The sequence below is a fragment of the Podarcis gaigeae genome (assembly GCF_964106915.1).
Source record: "Podarcis gaigeae genome assembly, chromosome: 1".
Classification (NCBI taxonomy): domain Eukaryota; kingdom Metazoa; phylum Chordata; class Lepidosauria; order Squamata; family Lacertidae; genus Podarcis; species Podarcis gaigeae.
In genome coordinates this window covers 23,771,519-23,793,414 of record NC_139678.1, presented here as the reverse complement: position 1 = coordinate 23,793,414, position 21,896 = coordinate 23,771,519, and the positions used below count along the sequence as shown (strand labels likewise).

At 39.7% G+C, this 21,896-nt stretch overlaps 1 protein-coding gene across 2 annotated transcripts in view; it reads right to left on the bottom strand.

The window, feature by feature from the left end:
- The window catches only part of EFCAB11 (EF-hand calcium binding domain 11), a 55,292-nt gene that overhangs the window by 20,354 nt on the left and 13,042 nt on the right, over positions 1-21,896 (bottom strand). The window lies entirely within an intron of this gene.

Below are 21,896 nucleotides of genomic sequence, written 5' to 3'. Positions count from 1 at the left end.
GTGGTAAGAAAACTGAACTGGAATGACTTCTTTTTTAAAGCTGATGCTGGTTTCTTTCTATTGTGACAGCAGTATTCCAACAATATATTTAAGGAAACTCAATGTCTGAATTATTCTGGGCAACTAATAAAACAAGGTGGGAACAAAAAAATACAGAGTTCACTCCCAATGAAACCTGAACTTAAGAGAAAATGCAAGCATTCTTTTAAAAGTATACCCATTTATCATCACACAAGTAAGTGCAAAACACGGCACACAAAATATGTTTTCAGTCACTTGTCATGATTAAAAGCAGTGCTATTTTTCTAGAAAAAGAGGTCTGGAACCCACCAAGAACATCTCCCTCGTTCTCTTAGAAGAGCAATGCTGCCCATTTGAGAGGTGCCAGAATTGAGTTCCGGTGAGTTTTGGCTGAAAAAAAGCCCTGACTCAAGGGATTGCATTCAATAGGGAGTTCTCTTTCTTCAGACAGATGCAGTCTAAGGTCAAATATGGAGCGCAGGAGGAAAGTGAGGTAAATGATGGTGAACTGGTTCTGTAGGAACGAAGCCACTCTCACCAGTATCAGTGGAAATATGCAGCTGGTGCACATGAGACGATGACCAGCAGCAAAACACAATAGAGTCAGCATAAAACTTCTCTGAGAAATCCCAGAAGGGTCAAAAGTTAGTGGTACCAACTCAAGTGGGAATGAGCATCATGTGAATCACAAGGAAGCAAGAAGTGATAATACGGGGGTGCGGACACACTTGCTAATGTGAATCAGTTCCTGGTCGTCTTCAACTAACTTTTAGAACATAGGAATCTGAGCCAAGCCACTGGTCCATTAACTTCAGTATTGCCTCCACTGTCTGGCAGCAGTTCTCCTGGGTTTCAGGCAAGGGTCTTTCTCATCCTGTCCTGGAAATGCAAGGGTTGAACCTGCAACATATGCCCTCCACCATGAACTATAAACCTTCTGGCTTACTGTGGTATCTGAGCAGAACAGTGGAGGGCATCTGTTGCATTTGAGGGTGAGTCAGCCACTTAGTACTAGTACACGTTAGTGGTACAAGCTGTTTGTTATTGACCCAAACATTCTGATGTCAGAAAGAGCTGCATGCAAATTGATTGGTTCTGGGAATGTGAGAAAACCTTTTGATTCTGGCTGTAATTTATGGGCAATATCAGGGTAAATTAAGCAGCATAGAACGTATTAGCATACTGCAAATGGTACCCACACAGGTATTGAAAACTCGTGGAGACTTTTAGCCAAAAGACACGATTTAGGAGAAGATTGTTATGGCTATCAAGCAAATGACATTTCAGTTCTGAGAATTGCTAAATGATTTGTGTTGTAAAGCAGTTTAAAGCATGTGATCTTGCTACAAAACAGTGGATGGAGCAGGTGTATGTATGTTACACATACAGGCAGAGAATTCTGTAAATGATATTATCTCCTGACAGTTCATGTCATTATTAGAAAAAACTAACTTGAGTACAATTTGCATCCTACAGAGCTAGCCAGCTAGTGTTTGAAGTGAAATTCCTATTATTCAATTCCTGAGTGAACCAATTTCCTTACTTTATGCCTACATATTGTGAGTGCACTTCAATTATTCTGAAAGATACCATTAGCAGCAGTGTAAATAAAAAAGCTTGAAATTTCCCCTGCAGCACATGTCCCTATTAGACTGAAGTACACTTTAAGCACAAATATATCTAAGTAGAAAGCTATAAAGCACTACAAATATATTCAGCATTAAAGAGAAAGAAACGAGTCTTCTCTAAATGCTGCGATACCCAAGTAGAGATCAAATAATTTCTATTTCAAATATATAATCACTCTAACAGAGCCATCTAGTGCAATCTTAAGCTTGATTATGAGATAAGAGAAATGGGACAGGAATGGTCATCATTTAATCCTCTAACATCAGCTACTGAAGAGCTTTTCACTTCATTCAGCAGTGTTCTGGCATGTTACAATCTAGCTAGAACAAATGCATATCAAGGAGGGAAATTATGCTTCCAGCCACATGGACTTTTACCATAGCAAGGCCTTCCAAAAAAAGAAACCATGAAGTGCACCATGCTTATTTTAACAGGTAGGGACGGGAGAGGGAGACAGACCAAGGAGATCAATGCGTAAGGTCTTTGCCTATGTTTCTGGTAGAAACGCAGCAAACATTCTAAGGATGTACAAGACGATTTGGACAGCAAACTGTATAAAAAAATATAATGTGTAAGAAAGGCTGAACTTGCCACAATTTGGTTGCTTGCTTATTAAGTCACCATATGCTGATTAGTACATGCAGATATAAGCCTGAGTCAGGGCTGACTTAAGCATATCTGGCGCCATCGTGCAAAGATCCCTCTGCCTCCCCCCCCGCAACTCCAAAACAAGGGAGGGGGCAGTGGGAAATGTCCTCTGCCTTCCCCCCCACCCCGATTCCTGGCGTGGTGGCGGCGATCAAGCAGGAAAACGTGCTGGCTGACATGCTCTCCGGCATTGGGGTGCCTGAGAAGGCAGCTCGGGAAGGCTGCGTGCTTCCAGGAAGCAGGAAGAGGACAACGACTGGGAGCAGGGCCATTTTGAGCAGATGCAGAGGCTTGGGAGGGAAGCTGTGCACAGCTTCCTTCCTAAGCCTCTGCAGAAATTGCTCTTGGGAAGGAAGCTGCACGCCCGCCAGCCATATACCGTATTTTTTGCCCTATAGTGCGCACCAGCCCATAGGGTGCACCTAGTTTGGGGGGGGGATAAAGGAAAACAATTTTATTCCCCCCCCCCCCAGGCACGGGGCTGGGGTGGGGGAAGCCCGAACTTCCCCCGACCCCAGAACAGGCTGCTATCCGCAAGCCTTGGGAGCCCGGCGGGAACTCCCGCCAGGCTCCCCAGGCTTGCGGATATCTGCCCGAAGCCCGGGGCGCACTCCGCTGCGCTCCCCGGGTTTCGGGCTGCAGGCTGCTGTCTGCAAGCCTTGGGAGTTGGCGGGAAGTCGCGCCAGGCTCCCAAGGCTTGCGTATATCTGCCCGAATCCCGGGGCACGCTCCGCTGAGCCCCCCGGGTTTCGCGCTGCAGGCTGCTGTCCACAAGCCTTGGGAGCCCGGCGGGAACTCCCGTGGGCTCCCAAGGCTTGCGGATAGCTTCCTGAAGCCTGGAGAGCGAGAGGGGTTGGTGTGCACCGACCCCTCTCGCTCTCCAGGCTTCAGCGAAAGCCTGCATTCGCCCCATAGGACGCACACACATTTCCCCTTCATTTTTGGAGGGGGAAAAGTGCGTCCTATAGGGCGAAAAATACGGTAGTTGGTGGGGCGCAGCTGGTGGGCATGCAGGGAAAGGGGAGGCTGCCAGCAAAGCCACACAGCTCCCCCACTCACTAGGGCACCCCTGAGAGGCCGGCGCCCTGGCTCAACAAACCACTAAGACCAATGGGAAAGATGGCTATGGCCTTAGTATTAAAGATGGTAAAAGTATTATGATTTTTTCTTTTGTGAGCTGTCCAGAGAACTTCTGTTACAAAGCAGCTATATGAATGCAGTTAAACAGTAAAATACATATCATTAGGCAGAAGTTGCCACCTACTATTGGACTTGTTAATCTAAATTCCAGAAACATTTAAGAAAGAATATAAATGCTGGGTTTTAAAATTGAAACACTATGCATTTTTACAAATTCCAGACTCAAAAAACGCAACTCTTCTGAAATTCTAAGGAGGCTGCTCTGCATGGTGGTTGTATTATATTGGTTGGCCAGAGTGTCAAATGCTTATGATGGTCCATGGCAGATTTGTGCCTAAGAAGACGGTGTGCAACAACTTTGGCTGATCTCCCCCCCCCCCAAAAAAAAGCTCTACAATATTGTGATCTCCTAAAAAAACAACTCATCAGCTTTGGGTGATTGGTAGGGGTTGCTACGCCACTGCAGTGGCTGGAATGCCTGTAGCATGGTATGCACTGCTTCTCCTTGTATCCTACTTCTGGTCTCATCCAATTTCAGTAATTCATAGTTGTTACTACTCACAAGAAGTGGTAGCTGCTCCTAATAGAGATACATTCCTCAACCTTGCATCAAAATTACGAGCCCTATCAAGCACCCGCACCTGAATGATACATCCCATTCAATACTTCACTGATGTAGCAGTTCTTAGGTTCAAGCTGTATATGCATCTTCTAAAAACATTTAGGTCAAAATAGTGTTAGACCCATAATGGATTGTTTTAAAAATCTATGCTTATGCTTTCCTAGTGAACATTATTTCCTAACTCCTTATCGATTAGATTCACGCATCTGTTTAAGTATAAAATAACACATTAGGATTTCATCGGGCTAGATAATATAGATTGCTACCATAGCTGTCTTAGTAAGAACAGATGGAGCAACAGAACATTATATTTAGCATATGCAGTTCCACAAAATTTGCAGCTTTTATAAACAGTGGCATGCTCTAATGTTTATTAAAGGAAAATTGTGCCAGGCAGCTACAAACCAGAAAATTGATAGAAATTGCTCTGCATTAATCTACACTTCCAACATCTGCCTGAACTATTGATTAAAATCTCAGTTTATTCCATATTGCAACAACTCAAATGTAGGTATGTTTTCTCGATAGAAAAATTGGCACTACCATTCAAGCACTTCTTTTAAATTCCTTAACTTCAATGAAACGTTTTGGGTGGGCTCCTTTCTCTACTACTGGAATCAATGAACTTAAAAGAGCTTAGCTTTGCCTGAACTGGGGTTTTAGTTGGGCTCACTGAAATATTCAGATTTTTTTTTTTAAATAAAAAACGAATTTCTGTAACATACCATCATTCTCAGTCTGTGAGTGGAAAACACTTTTGCTCATGGATGAAAGAAAGGGGACAAGAGCTTCACATACCCAATGGAGTTCTGATCCAAAAGCCCAGGAGGCTATTTGAAACCACCTTAAGAATTCTGCTTAAAGGTGGAGTTTAGAAGCTCCCAAATGCAAGCAGTAGACCTGTTTAAAGGTAAAGGGACCCCTGACCATTAGGTCCAGTCGTGACCGACTCTGGGGTTGCAGCACTCATCTCGCTTTACTGGGCGAGGGAGCTGGCGTACAGCTTCCAGGTCATGTGGCCAGCATGACTAAGCCGCTTCTGGCAAACCAGAGCAGTGCACGGAAACGCCGTTTACCTTCCTGTCGGAGCGGTACCTATTTATCTACTTGCACTTTGACGTGCTTTCGAACTGTTAGGTTGGCAGGAGCAGGGACCAAACAATGGGAGCGGGGGTTCGAACCGCCGACCTTCTGATTGGCAAGGTTTAACCCACACTGCCACCCGCTCCCAAATGCAAGTAGTAGACCTGTTTATACCAGTCTAAACAACTGGCTGCAGAACCAATTTGACAGTGTACTATTCCTATATAAATTAGTTATTTGTGAATGAACTAGTTCATTTTTGCCTGTTGCAGTGGAATGTCAAATTTTCTTCATGAAAACTGGTGGCTATCTGCTTTGACGGTAATCCCAAAAATTTAGGGGGAATTCCTGCAAGTGATATAAAGCTTGCATTTTTTTACTTAGGGTCTAAATAAAGAAATGCAAGCTTTGTAGCACTTGTTGAAGAAGTGTTCATTTACCATTATAGGAAACCGATAAATCAAAAAATACATTTTGCTGAAAAGTGTATGCTGCAATTCAATATACGATTAGAAATGTTATGAAAATGTTTGTTATTAACCCAATTTCAGGCTTGTTTAGAACCAGAGTTATGTACCAATTTATGAATATCAGTTCAACTGACACATTTGAATCACACACTCACTGACAAACATAATTTGTTGTCTGTGCTATTAAGAAGCTGTTTAAAAGGAAAAACAAACAAAAACAATGTAAAATGCTGCACTTCATAATAGATTTTGAAGACTATTGATTATATTCTTACTTAACAGTATGCAAAGCAGTATATGATCTTTTAACAAGTCATAGAAGACAAAGATTTTTGATCACACAGAAGGGTCTGCTATTGCTGTGGTATAAGTAAGCCCTGCAAAATTAGAACTGGATTGGATACAGAGCCTAATCCATCCTCTGAGCTGAAATAGCTTTTCCTTTTCCTTTATCCTTCTAAGTCAACAATAATCTATGGAAAGCAAAATAAAGAAACAAAGGGATTGTCATAATGGCCAAATCAGTGATCTCTCAGGTCTAAGTATCTCCTCTCCAGCAGTATTCAATAAGCAAATATGTCACAGGAAAGACCCATTATAGAATAGGCTGTTTCTAATAGAAGTTTATTCCTAGCTGTCATCAGTTAGAGGTTGATATGTACGTAAAAATACATTTATATTATTTCAAGCTTTTTATTTCCAAATATTTCTCTGTTCCAACTAACATTTTGGATCTGCAAATATTAATTTCTTGCCAAGAAATAAGTTGTGCAATCTGTAAAAATTTCTTCACCTTAGGTATCAAAAGTTAAAATTAAATAGATTAAATTTATATTGACTGTCTTCTTTCTTCATTTCACTCCCCTCCTTCTTTTCTAAGTAAATATGTCCAATATTTTCAGTTCTCCTTAGTATAAGTCTCTTACTGTCTGCTGCAGCATTGTTGTTGTTGTTGAGTTTTCAAGAGGGTGAACACAGACCACATAGGAAAACCTAAAAGAATCTCTTTCCTTTCTCTTTCCATCCTAATTTTATCCCTTTTCCAATTCTGAAGACTACTCAGATTTACAAATTGTACTCTTGTGTTCTGTATTGACAATAATTTTAAATGGTGGGGTCTGTATATAGCCTGCCAGTAACTTTTTTTTTATAAATTTCTTCTCCCATTATAATGTCCAATCATTTTGATGTTTTAGGTTGCCATGGCATAGTTCCATATTTAAACATTAGACAGAAACATGCTGATGTTGAATATTACCTTTACTAAAAGAACTTGCTAGGCTCCGGAATAGCTTGAAGTTGACCTTGATTTTCTCCCCAACTCCTCAATAATTTCTTACATTCCCACAGAATGATATCCCAGGAGAAAAAGTAGAGCTCTGTTTGGCATACATCAATGTGAACAACATACCTAATAGAAAGCAAACTATCTTCATGTGGCAAAGGGAAATTGACTACTTGACCTAATATAACTTTTCTATCTCAAGATTTTATTATCCCATTATTTATAAATTCTCTTCTTAGAATTATATTTTCCCCAATGATTGAAAATATTTTAAACTCCAAGACCATACCCATATTCTATTTCAGACCGAAGTACTTTAAGCAAATCTGTCGACAATGATAAAAGCAAAATACAAAGATAAATAAAAGAAGACAGCCCAGGAAGTAATATTTCCTATGCAGAGACTGCATTCTTTAGAATGAAAATGTGTGGATACTTAAAAAATAAAGTGCTTTTTTGTTTTTGCTGAGGATTCTTACTGCAATATGTTACTCACAGACTTATTCAAGAGTGCTAGCAAACAATTTTTATTTTTTTATACTTACCTATATCTCACTTTTTCCCCTGACAGGGACTTAGGGCATCTTACAACTAAAATGGAAACAGCTAAAAACAGGGGGGAGCGATCATTTAAAAACATTAATACTATAGAATTGAAATAAAATTAACAGAGGGGTTAATTTTGAAATAAAATTAACCCCCTCAGTTAAAGAACTGGAGTGTAAATTTAATTATAATTTAACTGAAGTTCTAGAGTGCCACACTATCAACAGAATGCTATGACTTTAGGCTGAGAACTGCAGCACATAAGTTTGCAAGGCCAATTCCTGTCTCAAATTATTTCCAATAACAGCTGCTGAAACATGGGAGAAAATGAGTGGAAACAAACCTCCAATCACCAAATACGCTATGAGTTTAGACCAATGTGGTACCCTTCCAGAAGTTTTGAACTACCAACAGCACAGCCAATGATGGGAGCTGAACTCAAAAACATCTGGGGGCATGAGATTGGGAAAAGCTGGTTTGGACTCAACATTTCCGTTAAGGGATTTGTATGACTGCCACTTCTCAAGTTCCCATGCCATGGCACTTTAGGTAAACAGCAGATACACCACATGAAAAGAACCACATATGCAAGGGCTGGCAATGTGCAGTCTTCTGAGCAGGTTTCATGAAATTCTGGACTTGTCCTGACACAGAGGTGGTAGGGGCATGATAAATCAAATCCATTGCAAAGAAGGCCGTATCTGCTAAGGAACGCATGTGTGTGTGTTCCCCAGTGGGCTTCTCTTCCTTTCACTCACATTCAATTCTATGTGCATTTATATGTGGGCAAAGCCCCAATGGGACTGGGACAAAGCACTGGGTTATAAATGCTTTTGTGGGATTGTCTAGAGCAGGAGACAAGACACAGAAGGTGGGAGAAAGGAAGAAGGTGGCTTGCACCACCTGAACGTAATATTATATTGGGTAGTGGAGCTCCCACTGAACATTCACCAAGTCTACAGATTTTGTTTCTTTCTACCCCATCCCACAAAACAATGCACTTAATATTTCTTCCATAAAATAAAAAAATCTTTTGTGAAGAAATGAGTAGACCTGGATATAAATTTAATGTTCTCTCACTCTTGGAATGGCGCGTCTGCAAAGTTATTCACAGTATTGTCCCCAAGACATTTCTTTCTATTAATACTATAAATAAATTTTGAGCTCAAGGTTATTATCATAGCTTGCAGAGAAAAGCACTGAATGAAGACTTTTCTCTTATTGCTCCAGCTTTCCATACTACTCAAGAACGTAACCGTTTCTATCTCATATTCTGCAACCTTCTTTAAGCCCATTAACTTCTCAAGTTCCGAGCAAAATGCATAAGGGCTGTTACTTTAATAACTTGGTAATAAAGGGGTATGATTGCACACAATGGACATTTCATTCATGCAGCATTAATTGAAATGAAATTGTTGATGGATAAGTTACTACTTGATTAAAAAGAACTGAGGGTTGTACCCCATGCTGCAGTGCCATCCGAGCAACACGCTTCCATGTGTACAACAGAAATTCCCCTTACTCTCCTGCTGTCTACAGCCCTCTGTGTGCATTCAAATCTTCCTGAGTATTGGGGGACCACCCGGAGCGGTTTTATTTTTGGGAGGGGAGAGGAAAGGACATTCTGCTGCACAAGCAGAAACCCACTTACACAGCATTGGACACAATCCTGAAGCCACCTGGGCTAAAACTGTGACATGAACAAGGCATGTGAAAGCAGAGAACAGAGATTTACAAATTCAGAAAAAAATACTCCAAAGAGACGGAACTACTGTAATTATGTACTTATGATTCTGAAACAAATGTCGCTTAAGAATTTTCCTTCCTAAGAAACAATCTCTCTGTTGTAAATCCCCACACTGATGCCCCAATTCCCCTGAATCTTGTAGAAGTTTGGAGGTTTAGTGCAAGAAGGAAAACTCACTAAAAAGCAACAGAAAAAGTTGGTATCAAAGGCAGTTTCCCTATCAGCAACTTTTACAACCCACAAGTTTTTTGTTTTTTTAAATGTTGGGTTGTTAAGAAACAGCAAATTGGCAAAGATCCACTAATAGGGAGCTACTTAAAACCAACTATATTGGAGTCCATGTCTTACTGGTTTAAAATGTTATAATTTTTAAAACATCACAATCCCTTCAGTAACACTAGTTGTCTGTCCATACTCAGAAGAGAACATAATACAAGAGATGGAAAACTTTAAGCGGGATCCACAGTGGAGCCCATTTACATTTTCTTGAACCTTTCATCCATTTAATCCCATGCATTTTATCTCTTAATCACACCCAAGAATAATTCAGTTCACTTTTCAAGTCATCTTCTTAGATACTTGCAAGTCCTAGAACATTACTTTTATTTGTCCTATCACTTGCAGAGAACTAATAGCATTACATCATACCCTGAATACTTCAGGCCAGCAAACTTGTGACATATCCTTTACAATTTCAGTGGAACACCTTCAGATCATCTTCTCCGCTTGTTTCACACATGCATTCTGAGATTTTTATTTCAGGATTTTTCTGTGCAGCATTTGCAGATTCCAGAGGTTTGGAACACTGGAAGAGGGCTGCAGAATTAAACCTCAGAATACCACCCTGCCCTGTGTGTAGAATTCATTTTATAGCACTCTGAATCCTGGCTAGCGGTTCCAAAAGGCAAAGGAAACCCCATACGTAACTGTCATCAATCAACTCGAGAAATAGGTCTCTCTGCAAGGAGATAAATGGGGCAAAGAACTACAGTCACTTTTGAGGATTGAAATAGGACCTTAGGCGGCAATGACGTAGTTCATTAGGGTTACTTTCCAAGGGGCAAAAAATGCTTGCCAGCCATGGCAAATTTTCCTTTCCCAGCATGCCATGGTGCTAGATGGCAATTCTGCAGAATTTCTAGAAGTGCTCTTATCCAGGCACTATTCATAACTGGTAATAAATAGTATGAAATATTTCTCCCTGTGTGAACTTTCAAACTGCTGTGCAAAGCAAAATGAATCCAGTCCTTCTTAAAAGGAAGAAGAAATAGATCATTAGAGTTGCCGTGGATCTCACATGACTGTGGCTGTAAAGATGTGAAATGGCAGCAAAAAGCTAAAATTAACTTGCCATAAGGTAAGTCATATATCCTAATACAAGTCTGGAAGATACTAAAACGTCTATGGTATGGAGGATAAACAGAGGAAATGTAAGGGAAACCTTGTTGTTATTGGACCCCACTGAGGTACCAAGGTTGGATGGGCTTTTGAGGAGGGCAATACTGCCAAAATATTAAGCAAATATGGCTTTGCAATTAGAAGGTCTCAAGTATTGCCCCGAAGGGCAGTGGTAGTAATTTAAAAGAAGAAATCCTGCCCAGGGCGTCATTTTCCATGATAAGGCTTTCTCAATAGTGGTTCCCCATTTATGGAGCGCCGTTTCTGGTGAGACAGGTGCAGTCCATCTGTCACCCTCATTCAGTATGAATTTTGAAACATGACTGTACAGGCAGTATCTGAAAGATATTGTTCTGGGCAACCTTGAAATTATTAGCTGTGAGGATATCAGACTGTTTTGAATGTTTCTATTTATTTTATTTTTTAGAAATTGCTTTGTTTTGCTGCTTTGTTGCCACCCTGGGCTCCTTTGGGAGAAAGGGTGGAATAGAAATTTAATTAAATTACAAGAATAAAAAAAAATGATAGCAGAATTTTATCAATCTATAAACACTCTTGTCACCAATGCCCACACAAATCCATCTATTTCCTCTTTCATAAATGAAAATGAAAACCCAAACCCTGCTTAAAAGTCACCTGTTCTCTCATGCCTGCTAAATGGAACATTCCTCTCCCCGCAGCACACACTTTTACTTCCTCATATCTGCTAATTCCAGTTTTCCTCACTATCTCTCCCTTACTCTGCTTGTGACTTGGGACCGCATCATGTTACTTGTTCTGTTTACAGTTTAATAAATATAGCCAGTAAAAAAAGGAAGAAAGTAAAGAGCCGTATCATCAGCTTTAGGGCATATTATAAGCTTTCCAACAGTTTCAGCTGGTGACCCAGCTGAGCCCCTATCTGGACAGGGATAGCCTAACTTCTGTTGTTGATGCTCTAGTAACCTTGGCGTAGCTCACAGCAGCCCCAAACTCTTGAGCTCAAGCAATCCACTAGCCTCAGCCTCCAGTTGTACCACAGTATTGACTTATATTCAACACTGAGTTGTCACCTTACAATATCTGGATAATGAAACTGAAAAAGAAATGAACACCAGAAAAGGCTTCAATACATTATTTTCTTCATGCTTAATTATATGTTTTGGAATAGCAGATTCTTCATTGCTCACTTCTGTTAAAATGGGAAAATTATTCTTGGTTGACTCATTTTAACAGCTCTGTTGCATTAACATTAGATTTTGTTATAAAAGGTCCCTGTGGATGTGGCACAGAAGGATTCCAGACTACAGATGTGAAATTGCCAAGCATGCCAATATTAAGAAAAGAGAAATGAAGGCACAGATAACAGTTAAATGGCTTCCTTGGAGGACTGCAAAGTCTACTACCACTACGTACAGAAATCAGGTCAGCTGTGCCTTCTCCTGAGCCAAGTCAACCATCATGTATGCATAATTGCAATAAGTATGAAAAATAAGGAATCAAGAAAATGGTGAGATCTTAAGCATACATTTTAAGTCTGTAGAAAAGCAATGAATTCTTTGTCCAAGTATGTTTAAATTTCTGCGTAAAGGGAATATCTTCTTCTTTGGCGATCACTCGTAGCCGAGTAAGATTGTCTTCCATAAACACAGTTTTAAAGTCTGCTAGGATTTCTTCTCTTTCCCAGATTTTTTCAATGAGCTTGTGAAGTTGTTGTGTAAGTTCAATTCCGCCCACTTTGATATTTCGGCAGGTATCCCATCAGGTCCACTGGCTTTGTTGTTTCTCATTTGGTTAATAGCTGTACACAGCTCTCCCAGATTTGGAGATATACTCAAGATTTTGCTCACACTTTTATTTCCTATCTTACTGTAACTGGATTAACCATGGGCCATCAGCATAAAAGCATAATATAAAACCGTAAGATCACAATCCAAACAATGTTGTTATTTTGATGCTTCACTACAGAAAAGTGCTACAATGGTGCTCCAAAGATCTGGAAATGTTTGAAACCAACAACCAAAATAAGAGAAGTTAACGATGATTGCTTTGTGGAAGAATAGAAGCCCTTTTTGGACTATTTAAGGAAATATTACAGTTTGATGAACTCGCAAGCAGGATTTGAAATATGAGCAGTAGAAGGAATTGAAGAATACAGTATTGATGCATTTGGTATAAGAAACCGAAGGCACTGTACAGCAGAGGGGAGGAAATTAAAACACCATGGGAAATTGGGTGGGAAGTCAGGAAAAGACAAACCTATTATGTATTGAAGTATACATGTTTAACTTCTGAAAATTAAGTAAAAAATTACTATAAAAAAGGAAAAGTTTGAAATGAACTTAAAATATTTTTATTATACATTGTAAGTGATTTATATATTGGAAATGCTGTAATGTGAAGGGCCATAGCTCAGTGGTACAGCATCTGCCTTGCATGCGAAAGGTCTCAGCTTTAAGTTCCAGGTAAGGCTGAAAATGTCTCCTTATCTGAAACCTTGGAGGAGGCAATACTGAGTTAGATGGACCAACCATCTGACACAGTATAAGGCAACATCCTATGTTCCTAATATGAGATTTGCAAAAAGGAGCCAGTACAGCAGTTAAGGATGCTGCACCGATACCAGGATATCTTGAATTTAAATCTGCATTCAACCATGGCACTCACTGGGTGACCATGGACCAGTCATTATCTCTTAGCCTAGTCTAAGAGTTGTTCTGTTGAAGGGGAGGTCAGAACACTGCTTTGAGCTCTTTGGAGGAAAGACAGAATATAAAATGTTACAAACAAACAAAAGTGAATGGTGCGCTGCTGTTTGAAAACCAATGACTCCCCCTGTGCCAGCTACTTTGAAGTAAAATGATGAGAGACAAGAATCTGTTTTCATATTTTTCTGCAGCTTTTTGGACACTTGCTCTTTATTCTCCAGTTCTTGCTTTTAACCCCTTACCATACTTGATTACAAGACATACATGGTTTCCCCTCTTGAATTACTTTTAACACATTAGTCCACATTTTTATTGCTTGTTGCTAAGCAACATGCATAACATTAAGATGTATGTTCGGTTATCTTGGAACGTTTTCTTTTTCCCATATGTACTATTCTACTTCAAACTGCTATCACAATTGAATTTACTATGCCTTCAATTTCTTGTTCCTTCTTCTGCAATATCTACACTTGCCCTCTCCACATTTTCCTCCCGAAATAATTTCTAACTACCAATAATGATTAACACACATATACATGTACATAGAATCATAGAACTGTAGAGTTTGAAGGGACCCTGAGGGTCATCTAGTCCAAACCCCTGCAATGTAGAAATTTTTTGCCCAACATGGGGCTTAAACTCATGACTCTGAAATTAACAATTATCCAAACCTTAAAATATACGAATAGAAATATCAGAGGTAAGAAAATTATACAAGCACAAATACTAGCACAGCAAAAATTTTACCAAAACCTACAGCAAAATTCACTAAATTAATGACTGTATAAGTTAAGAATATATGCATAAGGATATAATTGATTTTATAAGCAGAGGCAGGCCATAAATCCTAGGGTTGCAAAATGAACAACATTCAGTTTGCATAAATGCTTAAAGGGAGAAAAAGGACAATGGTGTTGGAAAAATAAGATTTCTAACGTCCATTCCTAATCACATTTAGGTTGAAGAGTCCCACTGATTTTGATGTGCAATTAACATTGCATCATATCTGCATCTGTAGTACTCAAATCATTAGTTTCCCATTTGTAACTGTAAGCTTAGCTTTTGTCTTCAACTGGACAAGCCTGGGTCAAGGAACACACACAGATTCCTTACCATAAAGTGAGTTTAATTTAGAAGCTACTCACAATGACAACAAAAGGAAGTAGGAGGGAGCCACAGTGGGCTTCTTAAGAGACGGGTGTTTGGGTCACACAGAGAACAGCAGCACACTTTGGGGATTTCTAAAAGCAAAAATATTTAAGGAACATACTAAACCAAATCTATATTTGAAATTAGCTAAACAGTTTTTTTAAGATACTGACAAAATCTGAGCTATTTGAATATAAAATCTTTAGAGAATATATGAAAGTAAACAAAAGCTGAATAATGAGGCATGAAAGGGTTTTTTTTTAATGGAGGGGTGAATAAAGTAATAGGCAGGAGGAAATTAATTCCTGTTGCAGTCAACTGTGGCCTTAAATTCAAAAACAGTCTTCAAATAAAAATATAAAGCAATTTACATTTAGCATGTTGAAATAAAATACTTGTCTCAGGTACATTTCCCTCCAATGACCCTGTCAAATATTTTCTATCTATGAATACCGCTGTAGCAGATGGACAATCTACTTCAGGGAGGGATATAGAAGGCTGTAGGGGAAAATAAAGGAATTATTTTCTCTGCATCTTTATCTAATGTAAGCTAGTGCCCTGTTTTCAGAACATGTCTACATGGTCTGTTTGGGCTAACAAAGATACATTTTGCATCTCATTCTATAGAACCAAAATGTGAAGAACTGTGAACTTTTTACTATTATTCCAGACCCAAATAAGAGTTATGACTTAGGAGAAAAGCATGCCAGCAGATGTGCCAGCCACTTGAGACTATTCTGCAAAGATGATGCTATGTGTGCATGCAGCTGTATGCAGCCTGCAACACAATGGCCTAAGAAAGGACAGCAACAAAGAAAAACTACTGCAGACATCTCTAGAACTGGAATGACATTGCACTGTATACTATGTTCCCATGGCAACTAGCCATGGGAAGATGAATGTTTCATATTCACTCTGCTCTGCAGTACATGTCTAAATCAAAATTTCATAAAGAGCACAAGATCTTGACTGAAGATTATCTACACAAAACCAGGTTATTTTCATATTACTGAATAATTATAGGCCAGAAACAATGAGGTCATTTTGGAGCAGAGGAGACAAAAATATGCCAGGCATTAGTATGCCTCTAGTGTGTGATCCTATTCATCCAAGTGTAAACTAGCATAAAATGCAGAACACAATAGAATGTACTATCTGCTTCTGGTTAATGTCATCTCACATACCCTGATCCAAAGAACCATGGAAGCAGAAATAATAATCAGGTGTAGTGCAGAAGACTGAGCCACGTAGGGATTCTTATGGGGTAAAGTATAGGATCCATGAGTTATCTCAATGTATAAGAACGCTTTTTCAGCTAATATACAGATAGGTCTCTATACACTCATTAGAAAAAATCTGTTTGCAGAACCCTGTTTCCACAATTCTTTTTGCTCAACTGATACCACCAAGACTTGCAGAATAGCATCTATTCCTTTCTACATTTTTGTCATCACATCACTCTTTATAGATGTGAACTGGCAAAACTTAGGATTTTTAAAAAAAATATTCCTGATTAACAACTTTATGTCTGAATAACTTCTTTAATTAAAGACTGCTTGTGGGTGGTACTTTTTTGACAGCAATAGGCAAACTTTATTCTCTTGTTAGAAAAGTGGATGCATGCATATTCAATGGAGAAGGAAACGGGAACTTGTTGTTGGCATCTGTCTGTCTCAAGAGACAATGGGATGCACCTCGGGGGGGGGGGGGTGCGAAGTCAAACTGCTGCCTTACCAGCACCAAAGTGACTTCCCCGGGGTGCAAACCTGGGCAATGTGTATGGCAGTCCTGGGCTGCCCAGAAAATAGGACAGATCCGTCTCTTGGTCTTGCTGATGTGGTCCAAAGAAAGGCAGAGCAATATGTTTGTCACTAGCTCAGATGCATGAGTTGCCAGAAGGAGGCATACAAGACTCCATCCAACAGCTTTAAGGACTCCGCTTTGGATTTGTGTAGGCTTTACTCATCAGCCTCTTCTTTTTCTGAAGATACCCGGTATGCTGCAAGGCAGCCAATATTTAGGACCAGAATTTTACCTCTCCTAGATCAGTGGGGGCAAACCTTTTAGAGAATGAGTGCCCAAACTGAAATCCAAAACCCACTTATTTATCACAAAGTGCCAACACGGCAATTTAACCTGAATTCCGAGGTTTTAGTTTAGGGGGAAAAAACCCTCATATGTTAGGGTTAATGTAACCCTTTCCATTGATATATAATTTTATGGTAAAATTCAATACTTTTCTTTCTAAAAAAAAATGTTTAGGAATACTCTCATTTTGACTCAAGAAAATCACCATCGGGGAAAATACAGTTCTAATTGGGGAAAATAAATACAGGGAATTTTCTTCTCCCGTTAAATTCACAAAATGTTTAGGGGTATGTGTCCTCCTGCGTCCCCACAGAAAAAAAGCACACTGGTATTACTCCCCCCCCCCCAAAATAGTTATGAGCCATCAAATCTTGGAAATACACTTTTTCCAGAAGGTTCACTAGAGGGCTGTATTAAGAGCCACTAAGAGCTTGGGGAGGGATTGTCCATAGTTGTTCAGTTTTTTTTGGGGGGGGGGGTTATTATCAAGATTTGGGGGAGCTGTTGGGGGAGGGATTGCAGAAAACCGCTCACCAGCATCACATACTTACACCAATCGTCTCCACTGCAACGCAGCAAAATCGAAAACAGCCCTTGTCACAGGCACCAATCATACGCACTATCGCTGCAGAGAATTTCCTGCCCATGTCTTTCAGGAGCCCTGAGGAGGCGGAGAGCGGTGTCCACTTAGACCAGGGGCACCACTCCTCCCTCCCAGCCCGGAACAGGAAATGTGGTGAGCAAGTTGCACACGTGTCCCTTCCTGTGCATGCTCTCTCTCTCTTTCACCCAAAGACCTGTTGTTTTCCCGCTCCCCTTCCATGCTAGCTGGTTAGCAGGCACAGAACTCCCCTTGAGGCTGCTGCAGGAGGCACACACTCTATGGAGCGTTTCCCACACGCAACGGCATGGGGGGTGAGGCCGTCCACTTTGCCAAAACCCAGCAACGGCCATGCTTTGGCGGCTCCGCTCGTGCCCACAGAGACGGCTCTTAGTGCTGCCACTGGCACACATGCCATAGGTTCACCACCACTGTCCTAGATGGACTCCCTTTCCCGGTTGATAGGGTAATAGAAGGTGTGAAACTTTCCTCCCTTTTTGGCCTGTGCTTCTTCTCACAACAAAATATGCAAGCCTTTCTGTTAACTGGTCTCTGAATGACAACTTGCAGAGGAGATGCCCATTTTGAATTATAGCATAAACACAATACATTTTGCTGAAATACAGTGATTTATTGCCATATCATTTTTTCTGACCTGATACATCAATTTAAACCTGAGCTAACAAAAGAAAACAGTGTTGAAGTCTATGCTACCAAACAAAAACTGCCACTTGTTCCATGTTAGTAAGACATCAAGCTAGTCTATACATTAGCAATCAACAAATTGCTTTCCCTTCCCTTTCTGTCCACAACCCCAGAAAGCTGAAGTAGCCAGCAAACACCAGGAACACTTAATATTGACAAGGTAGCCATGCACCTACACTAGCGATACCCTAGGCAAAGAGGCTCCAGGCAGGACAAGAGCAGCACTGCCAGTAATTGTATATCTCCAATACTATGCAGCATAAAGATAAATTGCTTTATATATGTTGTTGCACAGTGAGACCAGATGGCACTGTGGAGTCCCATTTTTCGCCACCAGGATTTCGCTATATGAAGTTTACAACGCGTTTAACTGAACTGCTTCTTTGATGTGTTTAGATCCAGCCCTAGTATGCCTGCTGTTTGCTAGGCTTGGTTGACTGTTGGAATTCAGGAACAAGAGGGAGGGAAATTAATATCAGTTCAATTTAACACTTTTGCAGATTTAGCCCACATGAAGTGCCTGATGTGCATTTCAGACTTAAGATAACAGACAGCATAAAAGGAAACTGATATGTATTCACTGCTATAATAATAATGTATCTTCTACAGTCTAGACACTAGATCAAATAATGAGCTTAACAGTAACCTCAAACTCACCTAAGACAAACGGTTACATGTGTGTAACAGATTTTACCTATCTCAAGTCGGAATGATCACTGGGGAGGGAGAGCTACTTAACTCATATGTTATCTTCTATATAAGCATCCCTGAGCCAAAGTCATTTTTTATACCTCGTTTTATATATTACTCTATACTTAAAATAATGATGCACTGTACAGTTTTATTTTTATTATTTCTAGTATGTTGACCATAATAAATTGAATATATTACACAGATTTCAACAACATTGGTTAATATGAACATCTTGAAAAGTTACATTGAAAAACCATACTTTGCAAGATGGAAAACAATTCTGATTTCCATTAAACACTATCAAATGCATGTATTATAGTTTGTCCTCTTTTATTACTTGCCTAGAAAAGGCTATTTAGCACCACCAAATGGTTCAACTGATCTATTAATGCATGTTTATTTTGGTGCTCCACATTATAAAGATTTTGTGTACAAACTGGTAAAACTTTGATGGCAGAATATTCTGTTTATAACAAATTAGAAGACTTTTAATGAACGGGAAGAAAATATGTCTAACTAAATAATAATAATAATAATAATAATAATAATAATTTATTATATGGTCAGAGACCAGCTTGTAAAACACATAATGGGACTGCACTCCCAAAAGCAAAGCAGACATTTAAAACAATATGTCTACATAAACACGGCTATTTCAAGGAACATATAAATTAATGTGTACAGTTCTATAAAAATACTATTTTCATATATATATATATATATATATATATATATATATATATATATGCGTGTGTGTGTGTAAGTCGCATGAGCACATACATAAACACTCTCACTGGCTCATACAACCACCTGTGTCTTGACCCCAGCAGGCAGCTATTGGATTTGTTTGTATAAGTGTGTTGTATATTCTTAAGTGCTAGGCATGTAATATACTATCTCTTAATGGCCTGTGCTCTGCACTTTAGTAGGGAATATTTTCTAACTAATGATACCCTTGAGAGTTTTTCCTGCATGTCAAAACTTTGCAACAACTGGAAATGCTTAGCAGGAATAGAAAGCAGCAACATTTAGCTGAGCACAGTTTATCTTCTCCCCTCTCAAGTCACTTGACTCATGAGATGAACATTGCTGGATTATTTTGTATGATTTTTATTTAATCTGTTCTAAAATCTGCCATATAAAACCTTACTTTTAAAAAGGGGTGCCAGTCCATGTACTATTATGTACTCACTATAACCGCAAGTTCCTCAAATGATGAACTCAGGCTTATATCACCTACATGTATTTTACTACCTTATCTGTCATATGGATGACAGTTAAAATAAAATAAATTGTATGCATTGCACTATGTCCTAATCCCTGCCCCCATCTCACATGGATGCCATTTTGAGGCACTTCTTAGGTTCTCATCTCATCTAGTTGGCTTCCAGGTTGATCCTTTTTTAATCTGAAATGCTGGGTAATTTGGGAGTGCTTTTTGCGGAGCCACCAACCAACTGCATCTGGCACTGTTGATCGGTTACGGCAATCTGGAGAGAGCTGCACCATGAGCCTGGGTTTGGACAATCAGAGACAAACCTTGGCTTCCTTTAGGACCACAGAGGAGCAAAGGAGCTGGAAGCTCCTCTCTGAGAACCCACATGCTCACGTAGCGCTGCTAAGACACAATCTGGTTTACTGTGCTGTCCAAGCAATGCCACTGGGACATTTTCATTGAGCTATATCACTATGACCCCAATACAGTGGTACCTCGGGTTACATACACTTCAGGTTACAGACTCCGCTAACCCAGAAACATTACCTTGGGTTAAGAACTTTGCTTCAGGATGAGAACAGAAATCGTGCTCCGGCGGCCCGGCAGCAGCAGGAGGCCCCCATTAGCTAAAGTGGTGCTTCAGGTTAAAAACAGTTTCAGGTTAAGTACAGACCTCTGGAACGAATTAAGTACTTAACCTGAGGTACCACTGTATCTCTTTCCTGGGCAATCACTGCCAATTTACACCCTTTAAGCATATATACAAAGTTTGCCCCAAATGTGCGCCACTTTCTAGTTGCTTATAATTAACTGCATTGCCGTTTTAATGCCCATTCACCCAGTTAGGAGAGATCTTTTTGGAGCTCTTTGCAATGCATTTTTGTTTGTCCCACCATGAGTAGTTTGATGTAAAATATATAAGATTACTTCATTTTATATAAATCTTCTGGATTACGGAATTACTTGGACATCTTTTATCCAGAGAACAGAAGGGACAACACACATTTAACATAATCTCTAAGCGAAAAAACTTACAATTTTTGCAATTGTAAAAGTAGCCCATATAGTATAAGGTAAAGGATAGCAGCACCATATAGTATACTACTGTATGTGCCCTAAAAATGACTAATTTCCTTTTAAACCCTCGAATCAATGCTTGCAATTTTAAATACTATACAAACTCCTAAATATATATTCATCCTCATCAAACAGTGGTTGCAATTTTTAGAAAAGGTATTAACAATTAATAATAACAATCACTTCCCTGGTGGTCTAGTGGTTAGGATTCAGAGCTCTCAACAAGTAATAATAACATGTGTCACAAGTACTGCATGAGATGTGTATTCCAATGCAACTCCCACTGATAGCAATGCAGTGTGAATAGAAGGCAAGGTGCTCTGGGGTGCATGATATTTGTTTGTTTAAATCACACTATATTGCTTTTCTGCCAATGAACTCAAGGTGCATATACTGAATGCCAAGACTGTGGAATGCTCTTCCAGGAGAGATTCAGCAGGCTTTGTCATTCCTAATGTTCAGATGTCTTTGGAGACTTTTCTGTATCAACAGACCTATTCAGTGGTTTCAGCTTTTAAGATAAACCAGGCATTTTAATGATCAGACTGTATTGTTTTTAATGGCATTTTATCTCATTCGTAAATATTTTTGTACACTATCCTAAGATTTTGTCTGAAGGGCAGCCGAAAAAATATTTTTTATAAATAAATGCCACTTGTCCCTTAGATGCAGCCAGGTAGAACAGCTGCTAATGGAGAGAGTTCTCCTGCTACCATATGATCCTGTCTGACCATTAAGATGCACTGTGCTCAGAATGCCTGTACTGTCTGAAGCGGAGTAGGGCTTTCTCAGTCGTGGTGCCTTGTCTTTGGAACTCTGTCTCCATTCTCAGCTATGCAGCTGCTCAGCCTTGCTGACCTTTTAATTCTCTTTGGCATTTTATGCAATCTGATTCTGCTGATTTTACTATTTGTTGCCGAGGTTGTTTTACTATTAACGGCATTAGCTTTACATGGTAATTTTTCTCCTAGGTTTTATTGTTTTCAAATATTACTAGCTGCCCTGAGCTCTTTGACAGAGGACGGGGCTATAGGAGATGTGTGCAGGTCTCCCATTCTGTGTGACGGTGCTGTGCGGAGAGAAGAGGAAAC